This window comes from Dermacentor andersoni, chromosome 3 (assembly GCF_023375885.2).
Source record: "Dermacentor andersoni chromosome 3, qqDerAnde1_hic_scaffold, whole genome shotgun sequence".
In the NCBI taxonomy this organism is placed as follows: Eukaryota; Metazoa; Arthropoda; class Arachnida; order Ixodida; family Ixodidae; genus Dermacentor; species Dermacentor andersoni.
The window spans coordinates 50,015,719-50,040,543 of NC_092816.1; the positions used below are offsets into that span (position 1 = coordinate 50,015,719).

At 46.4% G+C, this 24,825-nt stretch overlaps 1 protein-coding gene across 1 annotated transcript in view; it reads left to right on the forward strand.

Moving 5' to 3' along the window:
• Nucleotides 1–24,825, forward strand: part of LOC126548455 (uncharacterized) — a 255,240-nt gene that overhangs the window by 123,082 nt on the left and 107,333 nt on the right. The window contains exon 2 of the mRNA XM_050196647.3: nucleotides 4,912–4,971. The gene's annotated coding sequence lies outside the window, so the exon portion shown is untranslated. The remainder of the gene's footprint in view (nucleotides 1–4,911; nucleotides 4,972–24,825) is intronic.

Here is a 24,825-nt window from a genome sequence, read left to right on the forward strand (position 1 = left end):
TGTCGTACTAATGTTTTTTAAGTCTTCCGTGTTTCTTTTTCGACATGGTTTCGCGATGGAACAAGCTTTCGCGTTGCAATTAGGGTTTCCAGCCCCGCGAAAACGTTCCAGTTATTGCAGAAAACGATCGTTTTGATGGGTGCGTTCGCGTGCTTTTATTTCCCTCTTTTATGCACGGTTCTTCTGCACGCGCATGGCTTTTGTTTTATTGCATACTGTAATATTCCCCCCTGTTATATTGCCTTGGCGGCGTTGCAAGCCTTTTAAATAAAAAAGAAACGAACAAAATTCAAGAATCTGCTTACTTTACACGTAAAAGCTATAACAGGTCCCGCAATGCGTAGAGGAGATAACCCGCTATCTCTAATAGTAGCGGAATAGGAACCGACCGAAGCTAAGCACCGTAGAGGACGGCAGAACCGCAATCGCAACCTGTCTTACTCAGCGACCACGCGATGGCGGTGGTGCGGGAACCGATTAAAAGTGCGCGGAGAAGGCTTTACGAAGGTTAGGGCCCCCTACCAGAGGCGTTCTTTTCGTAGTCGTTCGAATCTACATAGTGCTATGTATATATATATCTATATAGCAAGAGCACTGACAACAACAAAATGTGCGTCTATGCATACACGTTTGAAGTGTCATACAATAATATTTACATATGCTGCACCTCCTTGTAGAATGAATGGCAAATTATTTTTTTGCTCATGCCAAAGTTTATTGTATAAAGTTTTGATTGTGTTTGCATAGAATTTCATGTTGTTGTTGCTGCTGCGCGCGCCATAGCAGAGAATGAAACTGCGGTGACCAGATTAGTAATCTGGGTGCCACATAAATTTGGCCCGCAAGACAGGTGTCAACCGAAATCACTGGGAGAGGCCTTCGATCGTCTCACGATAAATATAAACGATGATCGTGATGAGACCGACATGAAACAGTACAATTGTTTGCCGACTGATGTACCAAGGTGAATAACTCCTATTCAATACTTAGGTACCTCTGCGTACCTAGATAAATGGGCACAGGTGTTTTTATACGTGCAAAAGAAGATATTACGAAAAAGCAGCAGTGGATGAGAAAGCAGCGCTAGAAAACATAAATTAGGATGAAACCATAAAAAATACCACATCGTACGAAACAAAAAGTTACTCCTCAGCTCCTAAAAATAAAAAAAAATATTTCTGACTTGTTTCAAAGAAAGCTAGAATGACTATTTCACTTACTTTAGAACCGAGCTCTTTCTAAAGTAATAATAACAAAGTGACGACATAATATAAAGGCAGCCAATTTTCTATAATTTGTTCGCATTTGGTTGCGTACAGCCAGAAGAAAGAAAAAAGAAAGAACTCCACACGGTGGGTAAAGTCGTCAGTATAGCCAAAGCTGGCTAAGTCAATCATACTTTAAAGTGCGGTCAATTCACGGGAAACAACGCCGCCGTTAAACATAATGGTGGCCATTCAGCGGAAGCACCAATGCTGCTTGTGGACCACTTTTAATCCTTTTCTTTTCTTTTCTTTTTTTTTCATCGATAAGAAAAGGTCAGCTACTATGCCAGGCATGTCCCCACCCATTTATTCGGCGCACGTCTGAACTGTGATGCAGTGGCGCGGACACATTTTGCCTGTAAACGCTCCGGAGGAAACTTTAACCTAAACGTGCTCCGCGAGCAAAGCAATCAAACGCCGTTGAAATGGCTGAAACTGTTCATGTTGTTGACGTTGAGTCCTTTCGTGGCCGCGCAAGCCAACGTTGAAACGCGCTATCGCTTGGTCTTCTTCCCTTTAGAGACGTGTGCGAGCGACGAAGGAGGTGTACTGAGAAATAGGAACGGAAACCTTTTTGCAGAAACGTGGTGTAGTTCTCGAGAGCACGCTCATGACATGGTTCTTATTTATTTATTTATTTATTCAAATACCCTAAAGGCCCTCTTGGAGAGGGTATTACATAGGGGGGGCACACGAAACACACTAACAAGAATATGTGAAAAAAATAGTAAGAATAAACAATTCAGCAAACATAGTAAGAACACCACAAAATACGCATACACCAATATTGGAAGTGGATTAAAGTTCGAATAAAGATAAGAATGAAGCCTGAAAATTGAAACACCGGGGTTCAAGGATAACACAAAAAGAGAAAAAACTGTCAAACAAGATACAAAGGTATTAAATTAGCGCTGAGAAAAAATAGCTAACACCAAAGACGCATAGAGACGTCAAATTCTGATTCAGCCATTTCAACAGCGTTTGATTGCTTTGTTCGCGGAGCACGTTTAGGTTAAAGTTTCCTCCGGAGCGTTTACAGGCAAAGTGTGTTCATTGTTGTTTACTTTACTAGTAAATCATAAGAAATTGAGCTATTTTGGCGAGGTCTTTATTACAGAGTGACTGTGGCTCAGCAAGTTATGGGCAGCGAAAGGTGATCATATTCTCATAATACTTTTTCGTGTGCACATAGTTAGACCGGCGTTTGTGATAAGTATGCTCATGTGCAGTTAGGCATGCAGGGACGCGCTTGTGCCCTGTACTGTGGGCGTAGCTTCAACTGAGCCGTGCGTTTGGACCTACATCTAGTACGCTAAGTACTCTTTCATCAACGCATGTGGACAACAATGTGTATATATTGTCCGGTTAGCGGCATGGACTGTCGGCAAGTGAGCTATCTGCTGCGGCGCTGTTGACTTTATTTGCATCATTGTCTTTTTTTTTTTGACAGACAGATATAATAATATATATGTAGTTGAAAGGTCAGCGTTTTTGGCATCTGTATTGGTATTTTGGTAACTCTACGCTGAAATTATGTGTGTATGTAGGTACATTTCCCGGATAAGCCTGTTTCGTTTGTGTCTGTTAGCACACGACTGACGATTGTGCCTTGGGAAGGTTTTACTGCCTGTCATTCATGCGGAAGTTGTGCAGGTATTTGTTGTAAAGTGTATTTTTACACTTTATTTCGTTATGTTCACAACTACTCCTTGGCAACTATATACGCACGGTTACTGCAGTACTCCACCTGGTCGTGTACAAGTGAGGTGTCATGCGCCTGTAAAACTATTCTCGATAAAGGACAGCGGCCGGCCAAAAGGGGGAATTCTTTTTTTTCAACGTGTACTTACTCATGTATATGCATACTGGGCTAGTGTTGCTATTTATTTTATTTTTCTGCGTCAGTCGCTCTACAATGACTTATGAAAAAAAGAGCAGATTAAGAGTGAAGCAGGATAGAGTGTGTTATGTAATAGTTTAGTTCAGGAGAGAGAAGTCGATATCGGCGGATAAAGTAATGCCTATAGCTCACGCAACTAATATTCTATTAGCCGTCAGTGAGAGAGCGTTTTCATCGGCCATACCATGGTGAATACACCGGTTCTCGTCCGAGACAGCGTTATGGCAAAGAGAGGCGCGTAATACACTTATACAAGGCTTCCGTGTTAAGAAAACCTTTGGACAAGAAAACCGGTATCAGTGGTTCGCCTGTGAGAAATGGTCGCCGGGAAAAAGAAAGATAAAACAATGTATGCGTGTCAGTACGTATACAGTCTACAGACTGGCCATGGATAAGTACTCGGCCATGTCTATAAGCATTCTGTAGGAACCACCTTCCGTCGCCCTGCCCTATCTCTGTCGTTCCTCGAAACTTCTTCCCCAGCGTTGAGTACGTTGCAGACTAGAGTCATATCACTCACGCTGCGACCTCTCCATTTCTCTCTCTCATTAAAGTTCCTCACTCTCTCCTAGCTCTTTCTATAGGAACCATCTGTTGGCGGTCTTACGCGCCTATTATACTACGGTCTGTATACAGAAAGTGCAGAGGTTTAAAAGGGAAACCTCTACATGGAGGCCAAAGTCGTTTACGTCTAAGGTCTGTCCGCGTCCGTCTAATCAATATTTATGAGGGCCGTACGAAAGATTGGTTCAGACTTGCATGATACTTCCCATGGCTAGCCCTATTGCTCCCACACGCTTGATGAACTCCGATGGCTGATTGCTAAATCACTGGACTGACGTTTCCTTTTTTCTTTTTTTTTCTCTTTCTCGGAACCAAGACTTCTCGAGCGAGTGCATTAGACCTCGGAACATCTCCTAAGTAATGCTTAGCGCATACTATCACCCGCATCAAACCCCGACGTCATTTGCACTGTACATAGATACCACACCTAGGTTTGGACGAGTTGGTTCATTTCGACAGTTTTCATAAAAGCGCGCTGAGGACGAAGACGAAAGAAGCACATAAGACAGGACTGGCGTTTACCGTATAGCTACCATAATCCATTACCACTTACTTACCATTAGCTACCGTAGCATCAGCGCCAGTCCTGTCGTATGTGTTCCTTTCGTCTTCGTCTTTAGGGCGTCTTTGTGAAAACTGTGCGTAGAGACCGTCAGAGTGCGTGCAGTGGCGACGTTATATAATTTGCATAATGTTCGTAAAGTGTATCCCCGCACGATTTCTCCTTTCTTCTATTTTGAGTTGTTATTAGGTTTAATGCGTGGAACCTTTTAGCCAGCGTAACTTTCTTTTTTCTCTGCGAATAAGCCCATGCAGGTTGCGACCATCTCCATATTCTGCATAAATGCTCTACATATTCAACAATTTATCCTTTTCTCCCCTCTCACTGTCCATTTTCTTCCTTATTTCCTACATTTAAATTTGAACCACAGCTAATTACCCCCATGCTCCCCTGGACTTTATTGCCTGCAGGCGTTATATGGATGGTCGTGATTAACAAAAATCAAGCCCTTCGGTTTATGTTCATTGACAGTGGTGTGAGGAGTTTTGCCAAGAAGACACGACGTCGCCCGTGCTCTGTCTTACTTTCGGCATTTCAACATGTCATAATTTTAAAAAAAAGATGATTAGTATATATATGTTTTTGAATGACCTACCTTGACAGTGCAATTTCTCACGCAGGTAATTGGCGCCTTCTCCGGAAATCCCCCTGAAACGACGGAGCAACGCTGTCTTTCCCAGGTGATTTTTGAAAAGTTTTTTTTCCGAACAGAGAGAAAGCGGTCTTGTGTGTGTGTGCGTGTGTCTTCAAAGCCGAACCACTGACGAGCTGATTCGATGCCACCACTAATACAGTCTGACCTCGCTTCTCGCCCCGGTTGACGGGAAAAAGCACCGCTTTCGCAACAGGTTCTCTCCAGCCTTGCAACACACACACACGCACACTGGCACAGAAACTGTGCTCAGCCGAGCGTGCGTTCGAACTGATCGATGGTCAGCCGCAGGTAGCACGTGACGCGGCTGTGCCAGGGGCGCACGGGCGGTTTTTATTTTTATTTTTTTGCAAGGCTGAACCATGGCCCTGGATCGAAAAAATGGGGCGGACCTATACCTAGATACACGGCGAACGTCTTTTCTTTGCGTATCGGTCAGCGGCGAGCATGCAAGGACTCGAATGCAGTCCGGATCGATTAGCCAGTGACAGGATCGCGCAGGGGATGGTGGAGGAGAGAGAGAGAGAGAGCGAGGGGGGTGCTGCACGACTGTAAGCTGAGGTGCGGAGGGAGCGGAAACGGCAAACGAGGATGGAAGAAAATGAGGCGAAGTGACTGGGTCAGGAAATTCGCACGAGCATATCGGATGGGATTGGATGCCGTGTAGACTAGCGGTAATCGAAGTTCATTCCGAGAAGCTTTTGTCACGGCGGTGGAAATAATTAGGTGTTGGTCGTTGCTGTTGTACTCGTTGATAAAGTGGACGATGAATTGCGGAGGACGACGTTACTGCAAGAGGTGAGTCAATGCTTTAATGTGATGTGAAACTGTAATAATGCATCACCTTCTATTTATTTATTTATTTATTATCCACGAGACAAGCTACAGTATGTCCCCTGCTAGCAGTGCAGGTAGGGTGCGTATTATTCGGGCATAATCACGAGGAACGTCATGTACGCACCGGACGTCACCCTCGTAGTTAAAAACCACAGCCTCGTACCTGCTACGTTCCTTCTACGCACCACCTGCAGAATCACGCGCCCGCGCAATCGCACTCACTCACTCACTCACTCACTCACTCACTCACTCACTCACTCACTCACTCACTCACTCACTCACTCACTCACTCACTCACTCACTCACTCACTCACTCACTCACTCACTCACTCACTCACTCACTCACCACTCACTCACTCACTCACTCATCACTCACTCACTCACTCACTCACTCACTCACTCACTCACTCACTCACTCACTCACTCACTCACTCACTCACGTTTGCTCGCTTACAGCTGCCACAGCCACTCGATCAAAGTCGCAATCGCGGTATAGTCGATACATTCTTGAGACTAGTGATAGTTATCGTAGTCGCGCCTTCTCGGCAGCCAACTGATCGCGCACGTGTTCGCTTCTTATTTTTTTTTTTTTTTCATCCTTAGTAGTGACACCTATTAGAGCTACCATATACACCACGTTGAGCTAAGTGCTTTTTTTGCGTGTGTGTGCAAGCAAAATACGTGGTCCATGTTCGTGCTCCGCTAAGCAGAGATGCGCTTTCACTGAACTACCTGGTCGCACTACCTGTGGATAGGTAGTGTGCTACCCACTCGACCTCACCCACTCGACCTCAAGAGCAACGACCTCCATGGTTGAAATGAATGTGTTCTCTCTCTCTCTCTTTCGTGGACAGCCACCGATAAGCTTCTTCCTCCCACTTCGCGAAGGCGGCGTCGCTGAGTAGACCCCAACTTGGACCACTTAGTGTATGCCCCACCTGGTATATATGTGCGCCCGTACGAATATCATATAGGTTCTTGCGACCAGCGATATTTTGTCTGGTCACGCTTGTCATTCGTTCACCAGGAGCTCTCTACATTCCGTAAGCGTCGTCTAGAGCTGCCAACGCATTACAAGGACCGAGGTTTTTTTCCCCTTTTTTGTTTTGTAACCAGAACACTCGGTCCATTGTCACGTTCCACTAAAGAGAGATGTGTTTTGACTATCCTGCAGGATTTTCTTGTGGTGAGCAATCTCGGTAACTTGATTTCCTTTGTAAATTTTGTTGAGATTTCCGCTTTTATTGAGATAGATAGATAGATAGATAGATAGATAGATAGATAGATAGATAGATAGATAGATAGATAGATAGATAGATAGATAGATAGATAGATAGATAGATAGATAGATAGATAGATAGATAGATAGATAGATAGATAGATAGATAGAGAGCAGGGACAGGAAAGGCAGGGAGGTCAACCAGACGAGCATCCGGTTTGCTACCCTACACTGGGGGTGAGGAAAAGGGGAATAGAAAGAGTAAAAGAGAGAGAGAGAGTGTGTGAGCGCTGAGTGTGTGTGGTTGTGAATTTGCACTAAGGTTACATCAACAATTCGACATGCATGTGCATGTGTAATAGTGCGTGCGTTTATATGCACAGTGTGTATGAACATCTAATAACACATGTGGAACGTATCTCCGGTAAGGCTTATTACTTTTTTTTGCATTTACACTATTTTTAGACCTAATATGCCTCTGTATGTGGTATGTCTGTGAGCTTCACAATTGTGGGGAAAGAGGTAACCTGAATTTGCTAACAGTGTCTTGGCAAAGCCTGTTTTAATGCAGTGTTCTTTTTCCGGTTTAACAGTTTATCTACAGTTGATAACAACAACAACAACAACGCAAACAGCTTTTGCTTCTTTTTTATTTTGTTTTCTTTTATTCTCTATTGCGTTTGTGAGAGATTTTCGGCCAATAAATGCTCTGGGCGCCCAGGGAGCGTCTTCAGCCGACAAGAAAGAGAAAAAAGAAAGCGCCTCCTATAGCTCTCTGGCCAGAGCCAACTCCATAAGCAGACTGGCAGTGCGTCCCGCAGGGATGCACATAAACTTTATGACGCTACGAACCACCCATAGCCGGCGATGCAGTCGCCACCGAGGAAGGCCTTTCTTTTTAGTCCCCGTTCGTGCTCGTTCGGTCGCCGATAACGGTCCGGATGACTGCGCCGTGGCCACCCCGCATGCCCTGCTCACTGCGTCGCAAGAAGCCACACAGTGCCGAGGAACAGACATAACCTAACAAACCCAGCAGGATAGGCCCAGGACCCTGTCGGGCATTCTTGTGTGCCTTTAGTCCTGAACGCTTTTGTATCCGAATAAAACGCGTGCTGAACTGAACGACTTCTCCAGTAGCACTTGTAAGCGGTGCCAGATCACGGACCAACGTCGCGAAACTGCAGCACAGCCGGCTATGACGGACGCCGTAATGAAGGGATCCGGATTACTTTTGACCACTCGAGGTTCTTTGCCCGTCACCCAAATCTAAGTACACGAACGCTGCATTTCGCCCCCGTAGAGATGCGGCTACCGCGGCAATGAACCGAAGCCGCAGCCTAATGCTCAACAGCAGAACGCCATATAGCTACAAGCCGCCACGTTGCTTGTATGTGACAGCTTGAAAAAAAAAAAAAAAAAGAAGACGTGCCATCAAACGAACGTAACCATCGTAAATAGGAATTCAGACAGTCTGTAGGTAATCCATATAGACTTCGAACTGAATACTGCTTTGCCTTCTTGTGGACATATTCCTTCTTCTCAACAGAAGCTACACATTCTGTTGACAAAATTCCTTAAGATGTCTGTTTTCTGTTAGTTATCGTTGTCTACGTATACATTTCCAGATCGGTTCTGTACAGAGCGTTTGTAGGTAATCTGCGGACAAGCGCTGCGGAAAAGTCAATGGCAAGACATCACTTAACTTTCAACTAGCAGAGCCCAGTGATGGGACTGAATTTGTAGTTAGTATCCACAGCGTGTGTGACGTCCATCTCGAGGCGGTTCGCACTCAAGGAAGTTGGCTCCCAGTAACGAAAACAACGATAAACCTGGCGAAACGCCAGTTTCCCACGTACAGTTCCGAAGGACTGAGAGGTTTGCTACTTACCTTTCCTTAACTGACACGAGAATCAGCATTTGAAATGTTGGCCATGTTTAATGAGAGAGTGCACGCGCCTTCCTTAACGCATCGAGACGCTCCCAGTACCATTAGGCAGCAAGAAATCAATCCCTATTTCAATCAATATCCTCACACACACGGGTGGCCTCGCTTGACGTAGCCCCATATTAATCGCACCACAACTTCATTGACGACAAAACAGAGGTTCTCCGTAATAAACGCTCATTCAAAAGCATTAGACTTTTAGTCCCCGGCACAGTTATATGTATTAGTTATATGCATTAGTTATAGTCCCCGGCACTCCGGATATGTATTCCAGTAAGTAAACCCCGTCCAAAAACAAAAACAATACACTTACTGCTTTAACAGAATATTATTGCTATTGCCGACCATTGGTGTCGTCACTGCAGAAACTTTTTTCGCGTAGCAACAGAAACGTGGTGCTCTGTGGGCTCGTTTCTACTACATCGATGGCTTTTAATTTCCTTGTGTTTACGGCTATCAATGTCGTAAGTCTGAAGTTACCTACAAGAGGCCACTGCGTAACCCCGGGCGTGATTAATTTTCAACCGAAAAGTCACATTCTTCTATCGCGAACTAAGTCGCCATGAAAGAACAACCCACAATATTGCCGCTCAGGTTCATTGAAAAGCTTACCGGCAAGTAGGCTTTCACGAATATATGTGTTGCTCTCTCTCTCATTCGTAGTTCCATGAGATCGAAATTCTTCATGATTAGTCATAAACCGTTAACAAGTAGGAAGCACGCACACTTTAACTATGTAAGCTTCGTCCCCAATTTCTCAGCCGCTTGCGTTCTAATTAGCAGCGGCGTCCATCCAGAAAGTAGCGGCGTTCCGGTCTTAGCCGCCTCCTATCAGCGGCCTGTTGCAGAGGCAACGGCGACCTGTAATATTAAAACCCAGCCCTCTTGCACAAGCACCAAGCTGGAGGGAACGCGACATTTATTATGCGAGGAGGGCTATTTATTATCCCGCAGGTACCGGTTCACGCAGCACACCCGATTGGGTAGTCGTATAGGCTGCAACTGCTTTGGCAACGTGAACATCCGGCTACAGCGCGAACCGCAATACCATTTGCAGCGAAGAGAGCGGCTAATTATTTGCTCGTTCCCGATGCTACGCAACGCCGCGTCGCCGCACGCACTACATTTTTCAGCGAAGAGGGTTGCAGAGAACAACTTATTTCTCTTACTTTGGGGAACCTTTCCTTTGGCGATGAGGGTTACAGAGAAAACCTGTGCCACGTCCCCTACACAAGGTCTTGGTCGTTAGGAAACAGCTCTTGTTAGATTGTTTAGGGAACAACCGCCCCCTCTAGTTACAGGAAATGACTATTAGGGATCGTACACGATCACACCTCCCAGCCTTCATTTCCCTGCGCAGACTCTTTTTTGGTGAAGAATAGATGTTAAAGGTTACAGGGGACAACCGCCCCTCCTCCTTCCCACTTCCCGTTTATTGATATATGGACTAGGCGGGTTAGGGAACGTCTGCAGCCTCCCTTCCCATTTTCCCTCCCACAGGCTCGTTATTATTTCCCGGAATCTCGGTACACAGCGCGCCATGCGGGCACAGACTGGCATGAGGACAAGCGCACTGTACGGGCGTATTGCTACAAGTATACACATGTATGGTCGTACGTTGTGGAGTAGCACAGTACCTGACCAGTGGGCGGTGGCATAGGCGTGTGCGCGCGAACGAGGTTAGCAGGGTAGTGAGCGAGTGAGGGAAGGAAACGAAGGAAGGAGTACGGGTTTGCGCAGGGTCGTTGAGGGTCGAGCCAAGCCTCCTGCGAATGTATAAAGCCGTTCCGTGGTGTATACGTATACCGCCGAGTCGTTAGTGCCTCTATATTTCCCGAAACGGGGCGCGGTTCCCTCAGCTCAGTGGCTGCAGCGCGGTGCGTGAGTGAACTAGGGAACGATAAAAAAGGGAAGAAAATAAGAAATGGGGAGTGAAAGAGTGGTGTGAGGGGTGATGTGAGGAGTCAGGCAAAGAGCAAGCGAAAAAGAATGTTCGAGAGTGCGAAAGGTACAATGTATGGGCGGGAGGAAACGGGGAGTCGTGAAGGGTGTCGATGGAAGAAACGGGAAGACGTTTACGGTTGTGGGGAGAAGAAAAGGGATAGTTGAGAAAGAAAGGAGAGAAATCATTTCACAAGGGGCAAACTTATGGTACGAAGAAAAATGGTGAATTACAAGTTAATGGAGAGCCGAGAAAAGACGCGAGTCAGAAAATGGAGGGGATAATGATACTACACAAGAAGTAGCGAGGAAGAGGAGATAACGGGAGAGTAAAGGAAGCAGGATGTTGTGAACGTTACAAAAAATGTGAGAGTGCGAGAACAGGGAGTCTACAGAAGAAAAAATTAAAGAAATGGCGAGAAAGGATTACCAAATGCTGCAAACTGGACGGATATTAAAGAATGAACCGGCACATGGGAAAGAAAGGTGAGGGGTGTGGATGCCGCAAGCAAAGAATGGGGAAGATAGGTGAAGGTCAGGAAAAGGGGACCGAGTGCCGAGGGACGAAACGTGGGGATGGAGATGGACGACGAGACGAGCACTGAAAGGCGTTCAAGGAGACGGGAGAGAGCGAACGCGAGGAAAATTGAGATTTCGTAGGGATGAAAAACGTAGGATGGCGAGTATAACAAGGTGAGCATTAAAAAAAAAAAAGAAAAGCTCAGCGGACGGGAGAACAGAGAGAGAGAGAGAATGAATGAATGAATGAATGAATGAATGAATGAAAGAGGAATTAAAGAACAAAGGTGCCCGACTGGCATACCACACAGAGGCTGTAAAAGGCGCGGAGGTGAAGAGAAGGTTAATGATTAACCGCCGCTTCTGTCGCCGCCGCCGGCTATGTGTACACGTGTACCTTGGCGGGAGGGAGACCGTCCGGAACCGCCTCGCTCAGGCGGCGGTTCCGCGCCGTTTCGCGGGATGAAAAATGGCCGATAAGGATTTCTCTCTGCATGCAGAAATAGGATGGGGGGGAGGGGAGGGGGGCTCCGTATGGCGGTCCGGAGGGAGATAATGTTCTGCTGTTAAAGTTGTTTTCAGGAACATCGCGAATGCTCATCTTGCGAGCATCGAGGCGATGATTTCTTTCGTTGTTTCGTTCTGGCAAAAGATAACCGGAAAGCTTTACGAGCCCGAGCTGTGACTGCCGCAAAAGCGGCATTCGAGTGAGTTCGTTGCGATCTGCTCTGAAGTGTCTGAAACAGAGCTGATAGACAGACGATAGAGAAAAAAGGCTTGTAGAAGGTAGACGCTGATTACCATTTGAAAGCGTTACGGTAATGACATGATGGAGTTTGTGCGCAGGGGAGTTCGTATCAGTTGCCACAGGAGTGGAACAACCTTAACGGGCCGCAGCGAGAACAGCCGCATGAATTTGAATGAAACCGTAGGGACAGTCCGAACTATTTATCGGGCTAGCAAGGGTGCAGGAGTGGAGGAGGCGCTGAGGGGGGCAACGTTGTTTTGTGTGCCACCGTTGTGTACCACCGGATTGCCCGTCAGAGCTTTTGTTTCGCAGAAGTACCTCGCCTTTTCACGTAAAGCGCAGTCATGCCAGAAGCTGGAAGAGTTGAATACGCGATCCTCCCACTCCCTTCCTCCATTTCAGGCGCCTCTGCGAGAAAGTCGCCGAATCAGGGCCTGATCGCTTTTCACATTCGAGCCAGCGCCTAGACTTAGTACGCTGTCCGCAGAACTGCTGTGAACACCTTTGTATTCTGCAGGCGTGTCCTTTTGTTTTATGACGATAGTGAGGACGACGGCCTGATGGCCCCGCACGTATGCAGGCGTGTGCGCATGTGCACGTCGACGCAGCGTACGCACACAAATGTTGCGTGTTTATGTATTTTAGTTACGCAGTAAGTGTCGTCACACTATGGAGGCTTTCCATATAGGGCTCCTGCAGTGAGCCACGTATGGCCCGATCTCGTTTTTCCTTACCCTGTTTCCCAAGTAAGCCGCGAGTCATGATTGAGATATATTATTCTCTCTTTCTCTCTCTCTCTCTCTCTCTCTGTGTGTGATCAAGGTCTATAACTTGCGCAAGTCGTTACGGCCGCAGTTTTGTGTAGATAGGCTCTTTCTTTGTTTGTTTGTTTGTTTGTTTTCGTGACGCTGTGTATAACTGCGCCCGTGGGATTTATACAAAGTGCCTCAGTACAGTTTTCAAAACGTAGCGCTGCGCGCAAGTGTCTACATCGTGTGCATTCCGTGGTGCCCGCTTTGGTTAACATAGAAATGACTCCCCATTAAAAAAAGCAGTGTATATACTCGGGCGTTTGAGCGCTCTGCAACGTCTATTTCGAAAGCAGGTCGTTTTAATGGGTGAGCCGTTTAGCTCCGAGAAGTGTTCATTAGTTATAGCAGAGACGAGCTCTTTCCTTTTTTCTTTCTTCTTTTCTTTCGTGGAACGCATCGGTGCGCTTTAGGGCTAAGAGTCCCGGCAGTATTACGGGAAGAGCGCGTTATTTATCGAGAGCAATTTGAGGGCGCCGCAAGCAGTGTGTGGTTTATCGGCGGCTTTGCAAGAAAGAATGGATTCAGCTATCAAGTGAATTTTCCGAAGATCAGAAAAAGAAGCGATAAGCATGGGTATCACACAGTTTCTTGCGTGCATTAGCCATATATTTAGGTAGCTGCAACACCAACGAAATGCTTGAAACTTGTCTACTTTGTGTACGTTCGTCCTCTCACGGATATACGGTGCCTTCGTTAAGTCCACATCATCATTCCTAGCTTCGCTCTCACCAAACGGCAACGAATCGAGGGTCTATAATATTAGGGGACGACACATGTCTGTATGTATTTAGAATCAGTAATTCGGCTGAAAAGAGGCGCCGTACGAATTAATACTATAAAAAAATGCAGATCATAGTGCAGCTTTATTCTGATCACTTCATCTGTCGTCGCTTGACGATTTGGGTGTACAAAACTGGAATAATTGTTCATCAGATACCAACTCAAGGGTATCCCTTTCCACTAAGCGCATTGGCGATAACCATATACGTAACACTAGAACCGCGGCCAGCAACCTCTTTAATCTGCCTATTTGCAAGAATACTTACAGCCAGAGGCTCTTAAAGCAGAATGGCGCCATCATTTAGAATCGCGTTCCGCGTAATATCGCAGTCACGTGATATATCGCAGGATGTAAAAAAAAATCAACAAATCTCATGATATCATGAATTTTCCTGCCTCATTTAAGACATTTTCGTTGAATGCGTAATGCAGAAGCTAAAGTGTGTTTTGTTGTCTAAGTTGGATATTTCTCTCGATGCTACTTCCAGCGTTTAACTTCACTGTATTTGTATACTGCTTAAAAACGTGAAACACGTGGAGCATGTACCCCACACTAGCCATGACCGTCATACATAGGGTCCTACACTGCTTTGAGACTGAAATGTGTGCATGTAATGTTATAACAAATGAATTGAGTGGGAAATAGAAGCACAAATCTGCCCAACATTGCCAAATAGGAACCGAACTCATTCCCCTGCGCCAACATTCAAATGAGATCCGGACGCGTTAATAAATACGTCCGGTATGCTTTCTTCTTTTTTTCTTAGTGTATTTCACAATAAGAAAAATGTATGTAATAAATTATATAGCATGTGGAAAACGTCTATGGGAAACCTAAACGCAGAAACAATAGTTTCCTCAAAAGTATCTTTATGTCAGGTGATTATGCACATGAATAACATTTACGATCACGGTGGTTATTCAGCCCGATTGGTGCTTACTTTCCACTTTTCTAGTGTTTTAGTGTGTTGGAGTGTTGGTTTACATCATATTGATTATTTTTGCTTGTACTTAGCGCTTTCATGTTATTGCTTACGATCATCCGGTGCTCGCAATATTGTACTTGCGTTCGTTGCGTGGCTTTCTGCAGTAAAGACAATACTAAGTGTAGATGCAAGGTTGTTTTTCATGCGGGAACCAGCGCAACTAACCGCTGTCTTACGGATTCCGTCCAGTTAAAATTTAGCTACATTTTAGCTACAAACACTCGCCAAAGCTCTTTTTTTAAAGAAGAGTTTATTAGATTTCCGCATGTCCGATTAAACGTAAGATGCGTCGTCTGGATTAATGATTCCAAAAGAGTCGGGATGATAGTGACTATTCGCGTATCAATGACAGTCACACAATTTCAATCAACGTTGTGATCCGTGTTAAGGTGATGTTCAGCTAGCGCGTCGATGGCGGTGTGTCCCTAAGCCACGTCATTTTGGTGCTACTTGATACGTCGTTTGAAGTCGCCTGTCTCTCCAATGTACGATGCGCGGCAGTCCTCACAAGTTACTTTATATACCACTCCAGGGTGACGTTCACGTTCCAATGGGTCTTGTACGTGGACCAAGCTGGCTTCCTAATTTGTATAATGGCAGGTGTGCGACTTGTATGCCATAATTCTTAAAAATTCTTGCCAGCGTTTCACTTATGCTGGGAGCATATGAAATGGGTGCATTTTTCATACGATAGTATTTTTTTTAACATTGGCAAGTGTTTCTTTGCTGTCAAAAAGAAAATGTGCACCCCTCTCCAGAGGTTCCGTCGAACCCTGGGCTGCATATCGCGCGACGTTCACGCCTCAGAATTTGCGAAGGGTTATGGGTGGCATGCAGACTCCGAGAGCGTTACCGTCTGTGTAAGGATTTCGGAGGCCACCAAGGGCAGTATACTGTGACATGTGAAGACGACATTGTGCACACTGCGAAGATGAAGTTGTTCTTGAAAAGATAGCTGTGTTCTGCTTGCTGCGTCGAGCATGTAATTCAATATTTTTGAGTGCGTTTTGTTAGATTCCTCGTGGTATCGCTTGAAAGATTCACTTCCAAGATGACTTACTTCCTCTCACACAGTCTCACACTCTGCGTCCTTGTCTTAACATGTCGTCCGCATGTTTATGAAATTCAGCCATATTGATAAACTCGCTATCTTGTCAGCTCTGATTGTCCCTCACCCCCTGGACTGACAGGCTCAAAACGCGAACACGGTGGTCTTCGGCAACATGACGAAATTTCAGTTTCTAAAACAGCTCCCAATGTCCTCTCAAGGATTCTTCGGTCCGTGAACGTACGAAACTTTCAAGAGTTCAAAAGATTTCTCTATTATAAGTCCTTAAAGGAGAGTCGGGCCATAGGCGCGTGATAATTTTCGATTTGTGCCGTGGAATTGCGCGTGCTTTCCGTAATGCCGGCATGGAAGACGTGATTCGAGGAAATCCAGCGTTTCTGATGTTTCCTAGGACGGATTTACGGTGGCGCAATGCCGTCCATTTCTTGTGCAAACAGACATAACGCGGCGTTTTGCGTCACCTAACTACACATTGTCGCCTTCATGCGAGATTACGTTGACTGTGCCGGAAAACAAGGGGGAAAAATCGCTTGGCTCGTGTGCTGCAGCCTTGGTTGGGCAAAAACAAATATCGGTACAGTCTTGCCGGGCCAGAACCGTACGCGCACAAACCTTCGACATCCCCAACAACATCGCCCTGTTGGAATTTAGTTGGAAGGGTGCTGTTTCGTAACCGCTGCATTTGGCGATTATGTTAACCCTAGCCTGCCGAATGTCTCAACATGGTGCGCGACAGACGACTCCGGCACGCCAAACAACAATCTCCTTTCGTGTGCAAGAACAAGCAAAAAAAAAAGAACATCGTCTAACTTCTCTCTTTCCGTTCCTACTCCAGACGACGCAAAAGTGCCTTTGTTTAAGAAGTAGGAGGGAAGAGACAGAGTGTAAACAATCAGGGAAACGAATCAGCATGGCGGAAACCGAAGGCAGGCTGCGAAATATAATCGCAGTGCTACCGACACATTGCACGTTGTCGTCGCGCCGGAGGGCACTTAACGGGCGACGCTCCATCTGGGTGCGACAAGGAGTGACATGAATGCGAGAAAAGGCTAATGCGCCGAGTACCCGAGCACGCAGCTGGGGTAGTACAGAGGGAGGCGAAGTCAAATAACGGGGAAGAAAAAGGAAAAGGAAACGGCTGAAAAGCAATAGAAATATAACCAGCGGAACGTGACAAGGCACCGGAAACGAGGTGGCCAGGCATGAAATGGGACATTGTGAAGGCTGGGTAAACAGCCCGGCAAGGAAGTCGCTGTGCGTGTGCACGAATGCAGACGACAAGAAATGCAGACGACGCGAGCAACAGACGACAAAACGGAAAGGTAGATTTAGGCGGAAATTGTACAACTACAGGGAATTTGGGATGCGAAGCAGACGACAAACAGAAAGGCCGAAGAAGGATTCGAATAAGTCATTTAAAACAAGTTAACTTTAGAAGCTTCAGTGCTCTATATATATCACCAAGGGTACAAATAGCGAAATAACAGAGTAAAGTTAACTCGGTGTTTTGGTGGCCTCCCCTACCATAAAAAAGAGGATACCTTAGTTGTAGTCGCTTATCTTTCATTACTAGTTTAATTGTTTTTTTCTTGATATGATGTTTCAACCAGCCTTCACTTTTCCTTGGTTAACTTTCATCTGAATCGGGCACATTAAAAGCAGGGTCATTCAGCACAAGCAATTAAGAAAGTCTAGCAAACATCAAATTCACACGCAAATGGACAATCATGAGACGGCACTTTATAAACGGAAATCATTAAAACATTCATTCATCTTTTTTTATCGAATACCCATATGACAATATTTCTGCACATAAACGTGAATGCCCCCTCTTGACCGTCAGTCATATTCGGATCTTTAACTTTCGCATCGTGTATTCTAGCGGTTGCTGCGCGACACATTTAGTTGCAAGAACGGTAACCTCACGAAGCTCTCGTATACAAAAATGAACTGGTTGCAGGACAGACGTGAGAAGAGTGTGAATCAAGAAAAGAAAGAAAGAAAGAAAGAAAGAAAGAAAGAAAGAAAGAAAGAAAGAAAGAAAAAGTAAATAGGGTGCGAATCTCTCGAGGAATTCACGCACCTATTTTCCGCTAGCTCATTTCCCTTTTTTCGAAACTTGTCAGCGCATTGCGACGAGGCGCTCCGAACTCTTTTCATCCAAGAAACGCGCGCCAGACAACTCCCGCTTCAAATATCTTTTCAGCTCTTTTTTTTTTCTTTTGTGCACGGAGCCTCAAGTTTCCGTCCACACACCACAGCCACCGAGGTCTTCTCAACCGTATCCATTTTCCCTTGGCTTCGCCAATGTATTTAGCCCGGGTCTCGACCGTCACGTAGCCGCTACCCCCGCTTTGTCAGCATCGAACGAACGTGCCCTGCGTTCGCGCTTTGCCACCGGCTCAAACGGTGAGGCGAAGCGAAACTGCCGTGTCGCTCAGCTATTTCGGTGCAGTGTTGATCAAGTTGAAGGTACAGTTCTTCCGGTGTACGAAGCGCGATAACGTCGTTCAACTGGTGAGTTGCTCACTCGGCGGAAGAGCTCGCAGCTTTGGGAATTTTGCAAGAAAGGGTCCCGAATCTCGATAGATAGATAGATAGATAGATAGATAGATAGATAGATAGATAGATAGATAGATAGATAGATAGATAGATAGATAGATAGATAGATAGATAGATAGATAGATAGATAGATAGATAGATAGATAGATAGATAGATTTGAAATGGAACGCCGAATTAGCGTTGAAAGCTGGCAATTTTCCTTGCGTATGCATGAGCGGGATTTTTCAATAGTTGGGCAATATAGCAAACAGCGGTGAGTGAGGTTCTGACTTGTATGGTTTAAGCAATAACTGTTTTAAAAGAGATGAAGCGTTCTCTTTCAGACTGGCGCAGCTTGTACATTTCTTTCATCACCCTTATATATCCATCACTTCTCGAGCACTCGCACTTCAGCCTACCTTTTATATACTAATCTGCCTTTGGCGCCGATGTATACTCGTTGCAAATCGTTACGTTTGCAACTCCCAACTTTGTTGAAAATTTCCAGGTTATGCAAAGTCCGCACAGCCGTTTACAAAGTCCACGAAATTTCGAACGTACGAAGTTCAGACCAATTCATGTACTGCACATCCTTTCCCTCGTTAGACACTAGCGCCAGGTTTTGCTTTAGAAGTTTTAGTAGGTGCCTCTACGGTTGCAACTCCTGGCCTACGACGAAACTATGTAACTAAAGCAGCCGAGCGTGTTTGTGACGTCACATTGGCGTTGTGGCGAGGCTCCCTTACCCTTTTTTATTGTTCTTCTTGCCAACTCCCGGCGTTCACTTGAGATTGTAACACCGTAGCGCATGTCGGGTGTAGCCATGTGCCGGCATCATTTTTTTCAGTCTGTTTTAATCAATTCAGCTTTATTGCTACAGACAAGTACATGGTTCTGAAAGGGCTACCTGGTGTTACGAGCTGCTACCAGTTGTTACGGGTACGGGGTTTCGGCGACCTTCAACAGGGTCTGCTTGCAGCTCGAACCAGATTGGCCATCGGAGAGGATTCGGCAGGAAGACGAGGTCGTGTAAAAACAAATAACGGAAGTTTATTACACCGTTACGCGTGAACGGTGTGCTCCAAGACAAAAAGTAAAGCAACGTTCGGCATGCGTCCTCCTGTACGAAAGGGCAGAGAAGTTCTTCACGTGGCGTCTCGCTGGCCTTTTTATACCCTACATCATCCGGGCAACCTCATTCTCTCTTGCATCGTGTTCGAGGGCTTTGTCAGCACACTGGTCAGTCCACACAGAGGAGTACGGAGAAAAACCACCCCTTGACGTAGAGGCTAATATACTTGACGCGCTGTAATATACATTTGCCGCAGGCTGTAGATGCAATGCGCCGTAACAATAATCCGCGATACACGTTTCCCTAACTTAAATTACGATTTAGCGACAGTTTCGGTAGCAATCCATCGCGGAACCAGATCTGTGAACACGTAAGCGTCGCGGTCATTGCTTCGTTTCCCAAAGGTGTGTTTGCACCACGGACATAGTCGTTTATTGACCACGCATACTGAGTGGCAGTGATGTGGTTCAGCGCCGTCGAGGGCCTTGTAGCGAGTAGCCAGGGCGTGTAGCCAGGGCGAGTTGCCACGCAGTTGATCCGTATTTAAATGCGTAAGCATTTCTATGCCTACGTAACGAGGAAACACAGCCGTCTGGTGCGTAAGACGATCCTTTTTGAGATAGGGCCCGCAGCAGCGAGCGAATTCATATTCGTGCTGCATCTCATTTCAACGCGAACTCGGCGGCGAGAACACGGCGCCCGCGAAGCTATCAGCTCTCGGCGCACTGTGTACCCATCGCAGATCGCTTTCAAGATACAGACCTGCGAGTCTCGCTTTTGGACTGCGCGATTCGTTCTTGAACCAGGCCATGCCTTGTCAGCGAATTGAATATAAGATTTCATTCCTCTAGTGTATCCACCTTAAACGACTGCAACTTAAACAAATCGCAAACTTCTGCGGCCGACTGCATACCTGACAAGTCAGGCTATCATGTAGTAACGAAACAAATTCAAGGCCAGCCAGCCTCAGCCTTACAACTCACTCGCTCATTTACTCGCTATCTCGTCACTCGCCCCCCTCACTCATCATTCATTGTATTCACTCCTCTCACTCATTCCTCACTGCACCCACTGACTCACTCGCTCCCCTGACTAAACCACCAATCGCTCCGCTCTGTTGCTTTCTTGGGCAATTTTATGGACACGGGTGTATGTTTTTCCCCCGGCCATTTGGATATAGTTAAGACTGCACGCAACTTCACCCTAGCACTGGAATGGCTGCTCGCTTGTTGCTTCCGGTTTGAACCTATGCAGACGCAACCAGACGTCTGTCTGCCTGTGTGTGAACATTTGATCGGTCAACAGCTGCGTCGGTCTGTGTAGGCCCCGAAGGGTGCATCATATTATTTTTAACCTGCTGTTCTTTTTTTTTTTTCTCGTGCTCAGACACACAGGTGAATTCGCGGCTGCCCGTAGTTTTTAAACGGCAACGTATAGCGCGGAATTCTCGGCACACGAAGAAAAAACGAATACCAGAGCCACTGGCGTAGTACTCCGTTTTTCCGGGCACGTGTATACCGTGCTTTCCGAAACTTATCGCGCTTGTTTATTGCTCTCCACGGTGCCGGTTTTCAGGCTGGAGTTAAAAAAAGATGGTGTATCTGTTGCCAGACTCGAGAATACCGGAAGTTCGCGCGTTCGCTTTGAAACCTCTCTTCAGATGCACACAGGTAAAATTGCTGTAGCAAGTGCGCAGGTGACTACGTGGTGAAGCCTCTGCGTTTGATGCGGCGCGGTATTGTGGCGCTACCTATAGCATACAACCTAGGTATGATCACCGTTGTATGCTTCGGGATATTGGTACACACGGCACTCATCGATGTGTATCTTTTTTTGGCGCACTTATTTTGTGCGTGCGTGGGACTTTCAATAAGATGACAGTAGGTGACGAGGCGACAAAGATTTTTTTTCTTTTTTGTGATCCACATCTCGGAGGCTCACATGACACATAAGAGTCTTCAGCCAAAAAAAAAACATAATTATAGAACCGCTCAGAGAAGCATATGTAATTTGCTATTGCAAGCAAACAATTTTTGTCTTTTTCTTTTTTCACCATGATTTCAAAGGAGAGGTTGGCGACGTTTGGTGGCATCGGCCACCCCTCGGCGCATGGTGAAGAAAAATGCGTCGCAATATTCATCCGAAAAACAACGAATACAGCGACCGGGCGAAAGTAAATAGGGGATCAGAAGATACCACGTATTTTTGTTAGTTACAACGATATTATTACTTGTTAGCTACAAGCATTGCAGCACCAAGGGAAGCCATTGTGGGAATGAAGTATTCGTTTTAAATAAAACGTAAAAGTAACAAGGAAAAGGGAAAACGCGAGTGGGCGAGGAAACAAGTTGCCGCAGGTTAAAGGAGAGATAATTTTTTAAACTTATTTTTTACATTTTAAGTAAAACCTAACAATTATTTACTCTGTGCTTAATTCTCTGGCTTAATTACCCGTTCTGTTCGCAAGCATTGCTCAGCAGAGAGCCAAAAAGACCCGAACACATACAAAGCTCTGCACACGAGGCAAGTTATTCAGGAAGATATACCGCGACGGCACACGAGGCTCGACACAATCGTCTTACTGGCTTACGACGAGCATCTGTTTACCGCCCGCGTGCTCAAATTTCACACGTTACGCCTTCCCGCTTCTCTCTTACCTGCGCATGTTTTCATAGGTGTGCCTCGAGCCTGCAAATCAATTGCCACCTTCTCATCGAACGCTTATGTGCGCTACCACGTACGAGGCGAGAAATGACCCAAAATATTGCGGCGACGACAAAGGACGCGTCGAGAAGCGACGAACTTAAATATTTAGTGCTGCGTGAAACGCGCGAACGGGCTAGAGAAATAAAAGAGAGAACCGATGAAGCAATGAGTACTTTCCAGCGGGACAACGCAAACATTAATGGGATGCTCGCAAGACGTCTGGCGACACGAGATTGGCCGGCCGTTTCATTTTATAACGAGCGACGTGAGGACGCTCGTTCTCAAATTGAAGAGTGCTCCGTTGTCGCGGCTATTTCGACGGCGAAACAACGCCCATAGGAGAGAATAAATAGGAGGCGGGCTGCGGAGGCAGGGGGGGGGGGCAAGAGGGGATGGACTCGCTCGAGCTGTTAAACGGCTTTGAAGATGTATCCCTGGGCGCAGAGCACGGTATTGTTTGTGGGCACCGAGGAGTCTCCTACAAAAACCACTTGACGGAGCACTGGCGCTGCGATCGCTCAGATACCACGGGAATAGTAAACGTCCCTCACAAAAAAAAAAAAAAAAAAACATCATAGATATGTTGCTGCGTTTCTATTGACTTTTTATTCAATGTAAATTCGGTTGAGATGAGATTGAAAATCATGCGTTCCATCTGTAAGCGTAGTCCATGCACGTGTCTGATATTCATGCTTGTGGCCTCAGACGTTCTTGCGGCGTTATTTATTTGCCGCTTATCTTTCCAAAGATACGCGCACACGGGCGCATTCAGGCAGTCAGTACCTGCGCAAACGCATAATCTTTGTAATCTGTTGCGGTATTCTGCTATATTTTTCATAAAAAAATTACCGATCTGCTAAGTCATGAGGCCATTTAGAGACAGAAGGACGAAGTTAAGGAATGTCAACGTACTACCCCTAATTCTCATGCTAGTATACTTGCAGCTCTTGTAGGTGTTAGCGCCAGAGGTCCCTCCAGAGGCGTTTCTCGGAAACTATATATGGTTGGCGCATGGAGGTTACGGCCGATTACGGGGCCACAAGCACGCACTTTAAAGGGACACTAAAGGTCAATATTAAGTCAATGTGGATTGTTGAAATACCATCCCAGAAACCTCGAAACGCTTGTTTCCTGCGAAGAAGAGACTTATTTTAAGAGAAAATGCGTTCTGAAGCGTCCGCGTACCTCTAGCGCAGTTCAAGTCGCCCGCCCTCCGATCGAGGAGTGGTGACGTCATGTTCTCATAGTGACGTTGCGCCGTCAATGAGTGAAACGGTGCCCGCAGACGGCGCTACGGATTTTCTGCACAAAACGCAAACGCTCGACCAGAAACAGAGCCAAGAAAGAGCCGACAGCAGCGCGAAAGCGGAACTATGATGGCTAGCGGAAGGGAAAGCGCGCGACGATAAACTGGTTCTTTATTTTATGACGCCAACTTTGACGCTCGTTGCAATGGACGACCCTGACAACGACACATTGGCTCGTGATGCTGGGCTCGACTTCAGCGATTTAAGCACTGATGAACATGACCCGCTGCTGAGGCTCGCGCTGCCGGCGTCGTTGCGTACTACTACGACGGCAACTGTATGTCATGGCTGTACATATTCGCACATTTGCAGCTTTTCCTTCGTGAAAACCAAATGCCGCACACACCGCCCCGTCTTCGACCTGCAGTTGTTCTTGCGCTTTGGAGAATGAAGGCAAGACCGATGGAACAGCGCTACGGGAAAGCATTGCTTTGAAAGGCACTCCACACGACTTCAGTAAGTCGGCGTTGAACTCGTAATCCTCTGAACGAAAGGGCAGCGAGCACACTATGCGATTTTTCGGCTCTTTGCCAACACGATGGGGCAGAGGTACGGCACTTAACCACTTCGAACGGAGAGGTTCACTCGTTCATAGGCAACGAGATGGCGGACAGCCTCGCCCATAGAGCGCTGTCTGGGAATCCTTTGAGAAAAGTGCCTCAGGAGGACAAGAGACTCTTCAGAGAAGCGGTGTCGTGCCACTTCAGCTCTTTGTGGAGCTCACCTCACAAGCCATGTGTGACTAATGGTCTGAAAAGAAACCAAGCCACTTTACTGCTCCGCGTTCGCACGGGCTCTGCTCGTACCCCTGCGTGGATGTGTAAGACTGGCCTGGCGTTGTCTCCATTATGTTCAACGTGTGGTGTGTGCGGTGACATAGAACATTACCTTATGTGCTGTACTCTGTATAACGCGGAAAGGAGCGCGTTATTCGGTTCCCTCAAAACGACAGGGATTCCCCATAGTTCTCTTCAGGACATTGTTTTCCCGCGCGGGAACCAGTTAGATAGGAAGGAGGTTTCTCGCCTTCTTTTAAATTACCTGCAGGACACGGATTTGGCCTCCACATGGTGACCTTAGGAGTGACTATGTGTAGTTGTGAGGTCCGTGTCTGATTTATATGATTTATGCATTTTAGGTGTCGCTACGGTGGAGCAATTGCCGGCAGCTACTGCAAGGCTAATCTCACCAGTAGCCTACAACCACTCAACTCAACTCAACTCAGGTTCACTCGTTGGCACACAGTGATAATTAAGTAACGTTGGATTCGTCGCTGCAACTGCCCTTGGCCAAGTTCCGCGTACCGTTCGCGCATCCCACGACATCACATGGACGTGGCACTCTCGCTGTTTGTTGCAAATGCAAGTTTCGCGAGCCAGCAGAACCAGCGCAGCACGAC